Raw genomic sequence first — 17,450 nt, 5'->3', positions numbered from 1 at the left:
TTAGTTTCTTTAAAATATAACAAATATTCATGAGATTTCACACATTCTCACACAAACATTCCTTAACTTAGAAAGAAATCTAAATTGCTTTTCAAACTTAGTGATACTTCTGTAGATGTTAATAAAATGCCTCATATCTACGAATAGAAGTTTCTCTCCTCAATACCTTTTCTATTACAAGATATTTAATAAAATGGGAGCACTTATTGTCAAAGAAATTTAATTATTTTTTAGCATATCATGCAATTTACTAGCTTGCCAACATCAGACAAGACCAAATAGTATGTGAAAGTGCTGAGGAATTTGATTACAAGTTGTTGAATGTAGAAAGAGGATGTCCTGGAAAATAAAAGATGTAATTATCAGTTTGCCTTTTCTTACCTCATAAATCACTAATTGCAAAGTACAAAATTGAAATATAATGGGATCAGGCAATTGTCAGTTTCTATAAATACATGTTGAAGGCCTGGCACATACGAGTTTTAAATCCTCGACCCAAAACGCATGGAGATGTAGCAGCTCCCTACTCCATCCCAGACTGTTTTTTTACAACCATACAGATTTGGCAAATTTATTCCCTTTGTCACCCATCTCTTATCTCCCCACCCCATATTTAAAATTTCAAATTTGGCATTTGTGTGATTAGTGACTATGACGGATAAGCTGGGTAGTGGCACACCGAATACAACAAAATTTCAAGAAGACATATAAAAATTCTGGTAAAAGTGCTTTCTGAAATTCACAGAGCTGATGGTAGTATAAACTAGTAGAATTATTTTGGGAAGCAATCTGTTATTCAGGAATATTACCCAGATTCCACAATTATTGATTCATTACTAATTTTGTTTTCTCTATGTCTATCCATTTTTTTCTGCCATTGCATTATTTTTTAGCAAATTTCAAACATCATATCAATTCATCTGTTAAATTCAATACATTCTAAGACATGGATTGTACTTTTAAAAAATAACTGCAACAGTCATTATCCCACTCAGAAATCAACATAAATTCTTTAATAGCCTTATACAAACAGTAAGTGTCCACATTTTCCTGATTGGCTTATAAATCTCCTGTACCTCCTCCTCCCTTTCCTCTTTTTCTTGTTTTTTAAAAAATATTCATTGAAACTGTTTGATCTGCCTCTTAAATCTCTTTTAATCTATATTAACATTTGTTCTCCGTCTCTTGGGAGTGGAATATGCACAACTACTTCTGTGTTTGTTTGCTTGTTCTTTCATTTACCTAATTACAAATTACATGAATTGATTTTATCTTTAAAAATAAATACAATATATTAAATAAAAACAAATTCCAATTTGACTAAAACTTCCAGTTTAACTAAAAATAGAACAATCAAGTTTGAAAAGCAAAATATTTGGCATTATTGAATTAAAGAAATATGGTGATTACTGATATTTAATTTACTTCTTTGTTCTAAGTAATATAATATATAGTTAGGCTACTATACTCTCTTTTCTTCATCTCCCATGGTATGCATTGGCAACCCCTGAATTTCAGTAAGGTTTTCTTCCCTCTCCTTTTCTGTTTCTCTACCCCAATTAGCTTTCCAAGTATCTACTAGTGTGTTTCAGAAATTTACTCTAATTAACTTGGGTCAGGGGGTGATGCTGCACACACCTCTGACATAGCCAGATATTGAGTTACCCACAATAATTCCATTTTCTAATAAGCAAGCTGGGTTAGAGACAGACCCTAAAGAGTGGAATACATTGACTAATAACGCATTTCCATTGTACTTTCCCAGTGTGTATTGTCAGAGGAAAAGAGAGGTTTAGACTGGTTTATGAGGTGAATGCACACTTGCACATCCCATCCAAGAGCATAAGAAAAAACAAGGAGACACTCAATCTTTGCTAGGGGTTTTCCACTGCTGCGGAGCTTCCATGTTACTACTATTCCCTACCTGTGGTGAGTGGCTAGATTTTGAGCCCTAGCAAATTCTCTGTTCTAGATACCACAGCTATCTTTATCTCCAACCTTCCATAATATAACACTCCTCTTTAGTCCACACTTTTCCACGAAAACACTCCAGAGAGAGATTCTTTTACTATGAACTAACAAAAAATAAGTTCTGGGATGGAAAAAGATATTCCATGCAAATGGAAACCAAAAGAAAGCTGGAGTAGCAATTCTCATATCAGACAAAATAGACTTTAAAATAAGGACTATTAAAAGAGACAAAGAAGGACACTACATAATGATCAAGGGATCGATCCAAGAAGAAGATATAACAATTGTAAATATTTATGCACCCAACATAGGAGCACCTCAATACATAAGGCAAATACTAACAGCCATAAAAGGGGAAATCGACAGTAACACATTCATAGTAGGGGACTTAAACACTCCACTTTCACCCATGGACAGATCATCCAAAATGAAAATAAATAAGGAAACACAAGCTTTAAATGATACATTAAACAAGATGGACTTAATTGATATTTATAGGACATTCCATCCAAAAACAACAGAATACACATTTTTCTCAAGTGCTCATGGAACATTCTCCAGGATAGATCATATCTTGGGTCACAAATCAAGCCTTGGTATATTTAAGAAAATTAAAATTGTATCAAGTATCTTTTCTGACCACAATGCCATGAGACTAGATATCAATTACAGGAAAAGATCTGTAAAAAGTACAAACACATGGAGGCTAAACAATACACTACTTAATAATGAACTGATCACTGAAGAAATCAAAGAGGAAATCAAAAAATACCTAGAAACAAATGACAATGGAGACACAACGACCCAAAACTTGTGGGATGCAGCAAAAGCAGTTCTAAGGGGGAAGTTTATAGCAATACAAGCCCACCTTAAGAAGCAGGAAACATCTAGAATAAACAACCTAACCTTGCACCTCAAGCAATTAGAGAAAGAAGAACAAAAAAAACCCAAAGCTAGCAGAAGGAAAGAAATCATAAAAATCAGATCAGAAATAAATGAAAAGAAATGAAGGAAACAATAGCAAAGATCAATAAAACTAAAAGCTGGTTCTTTGAGAAGATAAACAAAATAGATAAACCACTAGCCAGACTCAACAAGAAAAAAAGGGAGAAGACTCAAATCAATAGAATTAGAAATGAAAAAGGAGAGGTAACAACTGACACTGCAGAAATAAAAGAGATCATGAGAGATTACTACAAGCAACTCTATGCCAATAAAATAGACAATCTGGAAGAAATGGACAAATTCTTAGAAATGCACAACCTGCCAAGACTGAATCAGGAAGAAATAGAAAATATGAACAGACCAATCACAAGCACTGAAATTGAAACTGTGATTAAAAATCTTCCAACAAAGAAAAGCCCAGGACCAGATGGCTTCACAGGCAAATTCTATCAAACATTTAGAGAAGAGCTAACACCTGTCCTTCTCAAACTCTTCCAAAATACAGCAGAGGGAGGAACACTCCCAAACTCCTTCTACGAGGTCACCATCACCTTGATACCAAAACCAGACAAGGATGTCACAAAGAAAGAAAACTACAGGCCAATATCACTGATGAACATAGATGCAAAAATCCTCAACAAAATACTAGCAAACAGAATCCAACAGCACATTAAAAGGATCATACACCATGATCAAGTGGGGTTTATTCCAGGAATGCAAGGATTCTTCAGTATAAGCAAATCTATCAATGTGATGCACCATATTAACAAATTGAAGAAGAAAAACCACATGATCATCTCAATAGATGCAGAGAAAGCTTTTGACAAAATTCAACACCCATTTATGATAAAAACCCTGCAGAAAGTAGGCATAGAGGGAACATTCCTCAACATAATAAAGGCCATCTATGACAAGCCCACAGCAAACTTCATCCTCAATGGTGAAAAACTGAAAGCATTTCCACTAAGATCAGGAACAAGACAAGGTTGCCCACTCTCACCACTCTTATTCAACATAGTTTTGGAAGTTTTAGCCACAGCAATCAGAGAAGAAAAGGAAATAAAAGGAATCCAAATCGGAAAAGAAGAAGTAAAGCTGTCACTGTTTGCAGATGACATGATCCTATACATAGAGAATCCTAAAGATGCTACCAGAAAACTACTAGAGCTAATCAATGAATTTGGTAAAGCGGCAGGATACAAAATCAATGCACAGAAATCTCTGGCATTCCTATATACTAATGATGAAAAATCTGAAAGTGAAATCAAGAAAACACTCCCATTTACCATTGCAACAAAAAGAATAAAATATCTAGGAATAAACCTACCTAAGGAGACAAAAGACCTGTATGCAGAAAACTGCAAGACACTGATGAAAGAAATTAAAGATGATACCAATAGATGGAGAGATATACCATGTTCTTGGATTGGAAGAATCAACATTGTGAAAATGACTCTACTACCCAAAGCAATCTATAGATTCAATGCAATCCCTATCAAACTACCACTGGCATTCTTCACAGAACTAGAACAAAAAAATTTGCAATTTGTATGGAAACACAAAAGACCCCGAATAGCCAAAGCAATCTTGAGAACGAAAAAAGGAACTGGAGGAATCAGGCTCCCTGACTTCAGACTATAGTACAAAGCTACAGTTATCAAGACGGTATGGTACTGGCACAAAAACAGAAAGATAGATCAATGGAACAGGATAGAAAGCCCAGAGATAAACCCATGCACATATGGACACCTTATCTTTGATAAAGGTGGCAGGAATGTACAGTGGAGAAAGGACAGCCTCTTCAAAAGTGGTGCTGGGAAAATTGGACAGGTACATGTAAAAGTATGAGATTAGATCACTCCTTAACACCATACACAAAAATAAGCTCAAAATGGATTAAAGATCTAAATATAAGGCCAGAAACTATCAAACTCTTAGAGGAAAACATAGGCAGAACATTCTATGACATAAATCACAGCAAGATCCTTTCTGACCCACCTCCTAGAGTAATGGAAATAAAAACAAAAATAAACAAATGGGACCTAATGAAACTTCAAAGCTTTTGCACAGCAAAGGAAACCATAAACAAGACCAAAAGACAACCCTCAGAATGGGAGAAAATATTTGCAAATGAAGTAACCGACAAAGGATTAATCTCCAAAATTTACAAGCAGCTCATGCAGCTCAATAACAAAAAAACAAACAACCCAATCCAAAAATGGGCAGAAAATCTAAATAGACATTTCTCCAAAGAAGATATACAGACTGCCAACAAACACATGAAAGAATGCTCAACATCATTAATCATTAGAGAAATGCAAATCAAAACTACAATGAGATATCATCTCACACCAGTCAGAATGGCCATCATCAAAAAATCTAGAAACAATAAATGCTGGAGAGGGTGTGGAGAAAAGGGAACACTCTTGCACTGCTGGTGGGAATGTGAATTGGTTCAGCCACTATGGAGAACAGTATGGAGGTTCCTTAAAAAGCTACAAATAGAACTACCATATGACCCAGCAATCCCACTACTGGGCATATACCGTGAGAAAACCAAAATTCAAAAAGAGTCATGTAACAAAATGTTCATTGCAGCTCTATTTACAATAGCCCGGAGATGGAAACAACCTAAGTGCCCATCATCGGATGAATGGATAAAGAAGATGTGGCACATATATACAATGGAATATTACTCAGCCATAAAAAGAAACGAAATTGAGCTATTTGTAATGAGGTGGATAGACCTATAGTCTGTCATGCAGAGTGAAGTAAGTCAGAAAGAAAAAGACAAATACCGTATGCTAACACATATATATGGAATTTAAGAAAAAAAATGTCATGAAGAACCTAGGGGTAAGGCAGGAATAAAGATGCAGACCTCCTAGAGAACGGACTTGAGGTTATGGGGAGGGGGAAGGGTGAGCTGTGACAGGGAGAGAGAGAGTCATGTACATATACACACTAACAAACGTAGTAAGGTAGATAGCTAGTTGGAAGCAGCCGCATGGCACAGGGATATTGGCTTGGTGCTTTGTGACAGCCTGGAGGGGTGGGATAGGGAGGGTGGGAGGGAGGGAGACGCAAGAGGGAAGAGATATGGGAACATATGTATATGTATAACTGATTCACTTTGTTATAAAGCAGAAACTAACACACCATTGTAAAGCAATTATACCCCAATAAAGATGTTAAAAAAAAAAAAAAGTTCTTATTTTATACCTTCTGCTTATAGATGTTGTTGCTTTCACAATAGGTAAAATTAAACATGGTCAGACTCTCCCCTTTGTACCTTTCAGTTATTCACTTTTCTCAGAGATTCTGTAGATATTCAATGTCTCCAAACTGTCCAGCTCAGAGCTATCAAGGGTCCTGGTAATCTTCTTTCTCCTCTGCCATCAAACATTTTCTGTCCTGTCAAAAGGTACAAACTATCAGTTATATAGTAAAAAGTCATGAGGATGTAATGTACAGTATGGTGACTACAGTTAATAATACCTTATTGTATGTTTTCAAGCTGCTAAGAGAATAATTCTTAAAAGTTCTCATCACAAGAAAAAAATATGTTGTAACTATGTATGGGGATGGATGTTAACTAGACTTATTGTGGTGATAATTTTGCAATATATACAAATATGGGATCATTGTGTTGTATACCTGAAAATAATATAATGTTATGTCAGTTATACCTCAGTAAAATTATACACACACACACACACACACACAGATAGATAGGTAGATAGATAGATGGCTAGATAGATAATTCAAACTGAAAAAAATTGTTTTGTATCCATTTGTCTAACAGTTTATCTTTTTAATGTAACAAACTTCCATATTAAATGTGATGATTAGTGAATATATAAAAATCCACCATTTATTGAACATCTACTATTTATCAGTTGCGGTTTTGTTGCGTATATTACATTTTGTAACATTCGCAAAATCAACTCCTATACTCCTCACTATCTCTGAGGAGGACATTTACACTCTTTTACAGGTGAGAAAATGAAGGTACAGAGAGACCAGATAAATTGGCAAGGTTTACAAAAATAGGAAATGGTAGAGCTGGGTCCTGAAACCAGAAATGCTTGATTGCAAAGCCCATGATATTTTTCCATTTTCCATTTCCAGTCTTCCCTACTCCCAGAAAATATCATAGACTTTGGAGAAATCTGTCTGATTTTATCCATACATTCTTATATGGTATAAAATGTCTTATGTGTGCATGAATTTGGCAAGCAGAGAACTGCTGTTACAAATGCCAACCACAATTTCACAGGATATTTGTAGATTTGGTAAATGGCAAAATTTAGCTTTTTAGCACGTCTAGAAGGGAACTCAGTATCATGGTCTATCTTTTGACATTCGAACAAAAATAGAGAAGTATTTTTAGAATATAAACGTGTCCTTGCAATATGTTGCCAACAAAATCTATTTGAGTTTAGATTTTTAAATGCCCCCATTGAAATTTAAAAACTGTCTTAGGAACTAGTCCTATGAAGACAAAGCTTGAACTTAACAGCTATTTGCTTAGCAGCAGTCACATATCTTCAATGGGAAATAGAGTATTAAATTCTTTAGTATATGCGTCTAAAAGTAGGATTTATTTTTTCACAGCTACAAAGATTAAGTTGTATCCTTGCCTAAGTATGGAAATGTGACTAATTTAGTCAATGCTCTGTCCGCAAGCTAACTTTTTCTTCTGCATTATTAACAACTAGGATAAAAAAGCATATTAATAACAAAAACAACACAAGACAAAAACAATCCCTCCTTCCTGGTTGGCATCACGGTGAGAACAGGTGAAAGGTTACTGGATAACCATAAATGGAAGAACAGTGCCTTAATGCCCAAATATAAAGTATGTAATTTAGTCTATAAAAGTATTCATCTGAATGTCCTGAAAAAAACAATGATGAGTTACATGGAAAAAGTGGAAAAATTAATTATTAAATCTGTCTGCACTCATAAAGACCTTCCATCTAAACACTAAATATTTCAAATTGAGTTTTGACCTTTACTACACCTTTCACATAGGCTCCCTTTCTTTTACAAAATGCTACAGAGAATGGAAGTGTTGTCAATTAAGTAAAAAGAGTGTTTGCATCAACCTTTTCATGTGGGGAATTTAATGACATTTTAAGGTTAAAGTAAAAGTCAAACATTGATTTTTTTTTAGTGTCCTCCCCTAATGCACCTAATGAATAGAGATTCCAATAAAAACCTTTTAATCCATTTTAAACCTTCCACTATCAAAAGACGTCTTTTATTTTATTACCAAACTATTTTTCCTCTAAGATTCAGGACAGAAAGAAATGCTGAATCAAGAAGACCTAGGGAATTAAAATCTAGAAAATCCTGAAAATGATGTATTCTACAATATAGTTTAATTAGTTGAATCACACGTATGCATACACTTCTTAGAAATCAGGAGACTGGAAATTTGGAATTCAGGCCATATCAGATTGGATGCTGATAATTTTCTAGATCACTGAAAAGATGCTTAAATGTTTTTTTACTTTACCTACAAGGTATAAATAGAGGATAATCATTTTTTCTATCCAATATTTGGTGTATTTTATAAAATCAGAGGGATTAATTAAGGAAGCATAACAGAAAAAAATGTGTGTACAAAGAGGCTGCTTACCCTGTGTTTGATAAGCAGGGATCTGACACCTCATACTAGAAAATAAATAGCTGTGCGGTATCACAGCTTCGTATTTCACAGATAGTTTGTGTGGAGAAAGGAACTAGCAAGTTGCTTTGAACAAAATTCAGACCATACCAATCCCAGCTCTCCAACACTCCATTAGAAATTTTAAAATATCTTCACATAAGTTATACAAACTCATATTTCTTACATGTAATATAATCTGATTTTTTTCTTCAGAAAATTATGTTTATAATGATATTTTTGTAAATTATTGGTAATATCCATAGTGAGCAGGTAGAATCATGTAAAGGTTTCTTAAACAATGGGCTTAATTCCACACCATTTATGAGAACTACTGGTCTTTTAAAGACAGAGTTAAATGCAATAAAAGCAAATATCTGTTTCACATTAATACTTCACATGATTGTTCTATGTCTAGACTCAGAGACAGGGTTGTTTTCTAAATATGAATTCACACATGGATTTGTCATGAGTTTACCATTCTGTACCTTCAGTTTTTCGTGTTTAGAATATGTTTATTTTGTCCAATTAACCTATGTTTCTAGTTCTAAAATTAAATGTCCTTTGTTTTAATTAATCTCTTTTGTTAGAAAGCCAGGTGTACTGGCTTTGTTTAAAACAAACAAACAAAACAAAACAAAAAGAATAATTCGTTGGGCAACTTTTTGGCATGGAACTCAGATACTTATAGGAGAAGCAACGAAGTTACTTGATTTAAGATTTAGAAGAGAACTAGGAAGTGGTTCCAAAGATTAGCTAAACTTATGTCCATGTGTGTGTATTTGTGTGTTTTCTTTCATCTTCAGTTGTTGTTCCAACTCTCTTACATTAGGGAGAGATGTCATTTCACTGACACCATAAAACTGAATTGCTCACCCAATTCTCTTAAAATGTTCTCTACTCCTGGCTTCATCAGCATTTGTGAAGCCTTGAAAGGACTAAGAGAGCTAAACATATCATGCCAGCCAAACTGAAGAACACAAGAGTATAAATTATTTACTCTGATAAAAAGGGAATTCTGAGATGTTGAAGATCTCTAGACTTCCAGATAAATGAGTAGTCAGATCATTTTTAATACACTCCTTTGTTCATTCCCTTATTTACTGAATCATTCATCCAAGGAGGATTTATTGAACATCTACTATGTATCTGACCATCACTAGGCACCAGTGAGAAAAAGATAAGTAGGCTGATCATTGGCTGAAGGAGTTTTCGGATTGTTGAGATGGACTAACAATTGCAATATGCAATTTATGCTGTGATGAGATAAATTCATGCTGGTATAGGAACATGAAGGAGAGACAACCTAATACATAAGAGGAGTAATCAACAAAGGCTTTCCAGAGGTGATACCTAAGCTGAACCATGAATAGCAAATAGATGCTGGTCAATTCAGGAGGCTGGAGATGGGGAGTGGAGTGAAGTTAGGAGATGGAATGGTATATGTGAAAACCCTGGGAAGAGAGAGCCTGAAGTTGGGGAACTGAAGGTACTTCAGTAGAGTTGGAACACCCGTAGGGTAAGAGAAAAAGTTGCAATATACAAGGTTAGTGTTAAGCAGGAATTTTGTTAAGGAGTTTAAAATTTATCCTCTAGGATATGGAAGGAGTTATCAAAGTTTTAATATGGAAATGGCTTTGCCAGATTGTATTTTAGAAAATGCTGTCTGAAGGAAATGGAGAGAATGGATAAGAGAAGAAATACTGTAGGGTAATGTGGTATTTCAGAGACCAGTGCAGGCATCAGAAGACGGAGAGTTGAAGGTCTAAATCAGTGTTTCTCAAAGTGTGGTTCCTGGACTACCAGCATTAGCATCATCTAGAAACTCGTTAGAAATGAATATTCTGAGACGATGCTTTGGCACAATGCCCCGGTATTCTCCTTCTTGCTGCAAATAGTAAATCCTTCCTTCTCTCAATCTTTGTCTTGGTTGTGTCTGTTGACTCAACACCCAACAAGAGGTGAACCCAGTTTTCGAGTAACATGACCACACATAAAATTTCTCTCTAAAGATTTCCTTTTTTTTCACAAACCTTTTATAACTTTCTGTTTCCAGTTTAGTTTGTCCCTTTATTTTTTGTTTGTTTGTCAGATTGTTTGTTTTCCTATTAGAAATAACCAGCTTTGGGATGGAATCACTTTCTTTTTCCTTAAAAAATCATCTCCTTACCGTATACCTTTTCTTAGTCCCCCAAAATATTCTATTCCGATTATCATACCTGGCACCTTTAACCACATATATTAATTAGAATTCTTAATCTTTTGAAACCCTTTTTTAGTAAAAATAAATAATTGTTTATACAATTATAAACTTATTTGCAAAATAAATGTACAAAATATATTAAAACATAAAGGAAATGAATATTCTCAGGCCTCACCCCAGACATACTAAATCAGAAACCGTGGAGATGGGGCCCACAAATCTGTGTTTCCAAAAGCCCTCCAGGTAATTCTAATGCAAGCCAAAGTTTGAGAACCATTGGTACCATATTAAGACAGTAGCAATTAGAATAGAGGACATTAATAGGATTAAGGCTCATTTAAATTGTAAAATTATTGCATGTGGAATACAGAGAGCAAGGAGAAGGGAATGTCTGGAATAACTTGTTTACAAGTCTGGTTTGGGCAACTTGGTAGATAGTGATTCCATTATGTGCCATTTCACAAGGTTTCTGGTTCTGATACAATGATGGATTAAGATAAAGTGAGTCCCATCCCCACCTGTCACCACTAAAAAGCTATGAAAAACCAAAATGGAATCAAGCTACTAATCCATAAAAACCTAATTGATGAGAAAGAGACATGACTGGCATTAATATTTGATTAATTTTAGATGTCTTTCTTTTTAAAAAGACTTTTTTTTTTCAAGAGTAGTTTTAGGTTCACAACAAAAATTAAGAGGAAGGTACTGAGATTTCCTGGGTATCCCCCAACTCCACACATGCATAGCCTCTCCCCTTATCAACATCCTCCATAAGCGTAGTATGTTTGTTATCACTGATGAATCTACACTGACACATCGCAATCAACCAAAGTCCATAGTTTACATTAGAGTTCACTCTTTGTATTATTCATTCTATAAGTTTGAACAAAGGTATAATGACATGTATCCAACATTATAGTATTATACAGACTATTTTCACTTCCCTCCAAATCTTGTATGCTCTGCCTAATCACCTCTCCTCCTCCACCTGCCAACAACTGGCAACCATTGATTTTTTTTACTTTCTCCTCAGTTTTGCCTTTTACAGGATGTCATATAGTCAGAATCATACAGTATTTAGCCTTTTCAGATTGACTTCTTTCACTTATTAATATGCATTGAAAGTTCCTCCATATCTTTTTATGGCTTAATAGCTCATTTCTTTTTAGTGCTGAACAACATCCCACTGTCTGGAGATGCCACTTTATCCTTTCACCTACTGAAGGACATCTTGGTTGCTTCCAATTTTTGGCAATTATGAATAAAACTGCTATAAACATCCATGTGCAGGTTTTTGCATGAACATACATTTTCAACTGGTTTGTGTAAATATTAAGAAGCATGGCTGCTAGACTGCATGGTAAGGGTGTATATGTTTCTGGGAGTTGGGGGGTGGGTCTAACAAATCAGAGATCAGAATGAGGTGAGAAGGTACAAAAGAATAACCTCACTTAATCTGCTTTGCTAGCAAGCTTCTGCTCTAACCCCAAGATGATCATGAATGAAAACTAAGTTCAGAGTTTCTTCTTTACATAAATTTCCAAAGCACACAGAAAAGAGACTTATACATTACTCTTCAATCACTTCTTAAACAAGTTAATAAAAGATCTGAAACAGGGAGACTGTGCCAAAGCTGTGGAAAAGTACAAAGAATCTTGAAATTGGAATCAAAAGACATATTTTGAAGCCAAATCCTTTCATTAACTTGCTGTGAGACTATGAAACTTAATTCTCTTATCCTTGCTGAATTCCATTTTTCTCACATGTATAATTGGGATAATAATTTTTTCACAACATTGTTATAAATGTTAAATAAGATCTTACATGTAAATGACAGTGATTAACAGCAACAAATGGCCAGATGATAGGCCATTTTTAGTTAACTAATAATTTTAACAGAGATTTAACATAGCTATTTTGGACAAGTTATACATTCCCCCAAATTTAGAGGGTGATGAAAGACAATTTATCACTAAAATCATACTGAAATATCAGACTTGTGACTTGGGAGTTTACCATGAATTTACAATCCTTGAGGGATAATGTGATTGAACATTGAATGAAAAGTCGTATTAATTTGTTAATGCTTCTGCAACAAAACCCCACAAATTTAGCAGCTTAAAACAACACAAATTTATTAGTTCAAAGTTTTGTAAGTCAGAAGTCTGGGTTTGGTGTGACTGGCTTCTCATCCAGAGGCTTGACTAAGAAAGAGTCTGTTTTAAAGCTCAGTCGGGTTGTTGGTATTTTTCAGTTCCTTATAAGTTGTAGAACTGAAGTCCCCATTTCCTCGTGGAATAGCAGCCAGGGGATATTCTCAGCTTCTGGAGCCCAGCTGCATTTCTTGCCACGTGGCTAACTCCATCTTCAATGTTGAATTTCTCTCACACTTCTCTTTTAAGGGTTCACCTGACTAGCTCAGATTCACTGAGAATAATCTCCCAATTTTAAAGCCAGTTGATTTGGGAACTCATAACATCTTCATAATCTCTTCATAGTAGCACCTGGATAAGTATTTGGTTGAATAACTAGGTAAAGATGTATATGCATCAAGAGAAGGGAATCTTAAGGAACCAACTTAGAATTCTGCCTACCACAGGGTTATTCAATGTTCCCCACTGCTAGGGTACTCAATAAAGTAGCATTTGGAATGTTCTGCTTGATACAGTCGCTTAAGCCGTTCACCATTTCTACCACTTTTCTGTAAGGAAATCCCCTTGTGCTTATCCTGCAACTGTCTTTGATGAGCACCAGTATCCAAATCCAAAGGAGTGTGACAATCCTGAGTCCAGACAAAAGTCCCAACACATATTCTATAGACATATGTTTATACCCCTTAGCCTGGAGCTGAGATTCTTTCCCAAAATCCTGAGTGCTTTTCTCACACAGCGTTAAAAAAAATCAGGGTTTTCTCTATTACAGAGCTGGAGTCAGAAACTGGGTGAAATAAAATCAAGCACTCATAAATCAGAAGGATTTTTCTTAGAATCTAGATATTAGGTAAGGGCAAAGCAGAGAGACAAGTTCAGAAATGGTGGCTACCATATTTTTCCCTGGACTTATCATGAGGCATTAGAGTGTTCAGATTTAGGTAAGAAAAGGATTGTCACTCAGCCAGACATTAAAACAAGATTTAATATCAGTGATAATTCACTGTCTTCCCATGATGAATAACATAGATGCTGCTCTAACAATGGTTTAGGAGAATGTTTGTCAGATTGGTGTCCATTATGCTATCTGGATCAGAATATCTGAAAATAATTCTTAAAATGCAAATATCTTGGCCTTTTCAAAGAAATACCAAATCAGATTCTCTATGAATGGGCTTCAAGAATCAGTCTGCATTTCTAACAACTTTCCTAAATAATTCTAATCTCCACTGGTTTGGAGAAACTATTTCTAATTCATTTCAATTTATTTATCATAAAGTTTGACTACTTAAAATCCTACACAGAGAGTTAGAAAAATGGATTAAACCTCAGGGTTTAACTGTGAATCATCCTTCTTAGCTTGGAAGGTGTTCTAATAGCATAATGTCCAGGTCTACTGCTAAATAATAGGTTCTGTTTTTGACTCACCTTAAGGTGATGTTATTATTAATAACATTTTGTTCCAGCAAAGATTTTATAAACCACTTAGACCAATTTTCTTATTTTACAGATAAGAAAAGTGAGGCCTAGAATGTTTAAATGACAAAGTCATTCTGATCTTTAGTGGGGTGATGATGACTTACAAACAATGTTCAAGATTAGAACTCCAGTGATCTTTCCTGTGTATCATACTGCCTACATGTTTTATGTGAATCTAGCCAATACTGAAAACTCTCTGTAAAAAGCTCTTAAAATTTAGGACAATCTCCTATAATCATGGTTTCATCTTGAAGGCAGATAACCACGACTTTTCAAAACTTTGATTCATTCCTGGAATGAATCCAGGAATCCAAGGACTTTTAAAAGAGATTAGTTGATAAGATTGCATTTTGGTTTGTATCCAGTAAAATAAAATCAATATAAAGTGTATCATTTTTCTTTAGCACTTGAAATGTTCCATATGCCATCCTTAGTGTACTTAAATCTCATTTTATTTTATATGCAACTTTTAATAATTTAGATTGCACATGTCTAATGCTTTAGTTTTAGTTGTGCTTCCATATTTCTAAGTAGATTTTGCTTACAGTTTAAATAATTTTTGAACTTCAAAGTTATTTGGTTTTATTTCACTGAATGGCAATGCTTCTGTTTTCACATCATCAATCTTTTATCCTGATATATAGCTCTATTATAGTGAAACATGCAATAATTCAGAAATTCACTGCATTAAAGTGTGATAAAGCATTCAAAAAAGTATCTCTTTTGTGAGGAGTTGTGCTTTAAAAACATTCTCCTAAAAACAGAGGCCTTCCATATTTATAAATAAATGACTAATAAAAATAATACCTTGAAAACATCTTTCCCACCCAGGTGATGTCATTCTAGTACAATATCTCTCACTTTGAGTTTGAAAAGCATTGTGAAACTTTGAGCATTTAAAAATTCTGTGGATTCACAATTGAAAAAGGGAAGGAGCTGGAGGTGAGGTGGAGATAGAATCATACTGGTGAAGCCAACTCTGAACCTAGACACCCAGACTGCCCTCCAGTTTTTACTATACTCCAATATATTTGTCAGTTTACCTTGTTATATAGCAGGATTGTCACCAATCTCAGGTTCATGTTCACCAATGGTAGCAAGGTTTCTAAAATTAAGTATGTGTAGGAGATTAAAGGGTTATCACTCATTTCATATAATTGATTAACTGAATGAGACTATTTCCCTCTGGTTTTTGAGAAAATTTATTTTTGAGTTTTAACTGATGGCAGAGAATGGAGCAAGGAATTTTGGAATGAAAAGTATTTTGGGAGATTGGCAAGTCTGGACAGTGTGACATAATTAGGGTCTTTGAACAATGTGTGGGGATGAGGAAACAATAGAAAACTCTTGGAGGGGCGTGTGTGTGTGTGTGTGTGTGTGTGTGTGCGTGCGCGCATGCACGTGCAAGTGAGAGAGAGAGAGAGAGAGAGAGAGAGAGGATAATGGGAAGATGCTTGCCAGTTCTCTGGCTCTCAGCCCAGGCTTCAATGAATGCAATGGATTTCAAATTAAAGTTATTTTCCAAGAAAATAAAATTCAATTCAATTAAAAAAGCATAGCCATTGTGTGCTTAATATATGTAAAGCATTATGACAACTCAAGAAAACACAGTCCTAGTTCTTTTCACATCTTTATAGTTAGCTCGAATAGGAAGACATATAATTATATAATTCTTTTCAATGTATATAATCATAAAGCCACAGAACTTTTATAACTGAGAGAAACTTATACATCATAGATTCTAATTCTCTCAGTCCATGGAAAAAAGGAACTGAGTCCAAAAGAAGTAGAGTGATTTGCCAAGAGTCCCAAAGAAATCTTTCTGATATTATCTACCTACACAAAATAGACATCATATAACAGAAGAAAAATGGGTGAAAAGGCAGGCCAGGAGTATACTATAATTACTGTTGTTCCACATTGTTTGTGAATAACCAGTTTAATTATATATGTAACTGTTGCAGAATCTCTTTGACCCTAGCTTGTCTCTGAGACACAACTGCGGACAATTGATTCATCTTTCAGCAAGGTGAGGCTTTACCAGGTTTCTCTTCCTTCTTAGGAATTCCCTAATTCCCCTAACTCATTGTGAAAACAAACGAGAAGTCAGCCAAACAGCCAAATTTTCAAAGTTATCATCAGAGTGGATGCTACAGGGTTAGCCCACTGGCAAATTCTAAAGCATTGGGTCAAAATCAAGACCAGTTAGAAGTCTCAGTGTCCCTGATGAGCCTTACACACTTGATCCAGTCAGAGCAAGGGCCACATTCTCCATAGCAATTGTTGAGTACCAGCTGCCAGTTAAAAATGATCTTTGGAACAGTTTTTCATAATCTCCCTTAAAATGATTAGGAGGTAACTCAAAGTGGACCTGAGGGCTTCCCTGGTGGCGCAGTGGTTGAGAGTCCGCCTGCAGATGCAGGAGACGCGGGTTCGTGCCTCGGTCCGGGAGGATCCCATTTACCGTGGAGCGGCTGGGCCCGTGAGCCATGGCCGCTGAGCCTGAGCGTCTGGAGCCTGTGCTCCGCAACGGGAGAGCCCACAACAGTGAGAGGCCCACGTACCGAAAAAAAAAAAAAAAAAGTGGACCTGAGATATTTCAAACAAATTGGCTGGTTAAAACACCTAAGGTTTAACACATCATTTTCACTATAGAAGCTTATGTTACAATTTGCTCCCAAGCCACAAAAGCCTTCACTTAGTTCTTTCCTCAGTCAGCTCAATTTAGAAATCCTTCCCTTATCAAAGGAATGTGATACAAAAGCATTCTTGTCATCTAGCAGCACCAATTCACCCCAATCCCACAGATTTCTCCAGAATTCCTTCCTGGTTAAAGGTTCTGGCTCTAAAGCCTATTCTTCTTTAGTATCACTTCTTTAGTCTTTGTGTATAGAACATTTCCTAATGTATAATGAGTTCCAGATGAAGGATGAAGAAGGCTGTGAAATTCCTAGCTACCTCATCTACTGCATTCTTTCTGATACGATGATCAGTGCCCACTCAATCCTCAGGGTATCAGCTACATGTT

Source organism: Pseudorca crassidens, chromosome 14, assembly GCF_039906515.1.
Source record: "Pseudorca crassidens isolate mPseCra1 chromosome 14, mPseCra1.hap1, whole genome shotgun sequence".
Taxonomy (NCBI): Eukaryota; Metazoa; Chordata; class Mammalia; order Artiodactyla; family Delphinidae; genus Pseudorca; species Pseudorca crassidens.
Note: the sequence above shows the minus strand (reverse complement) of the source record.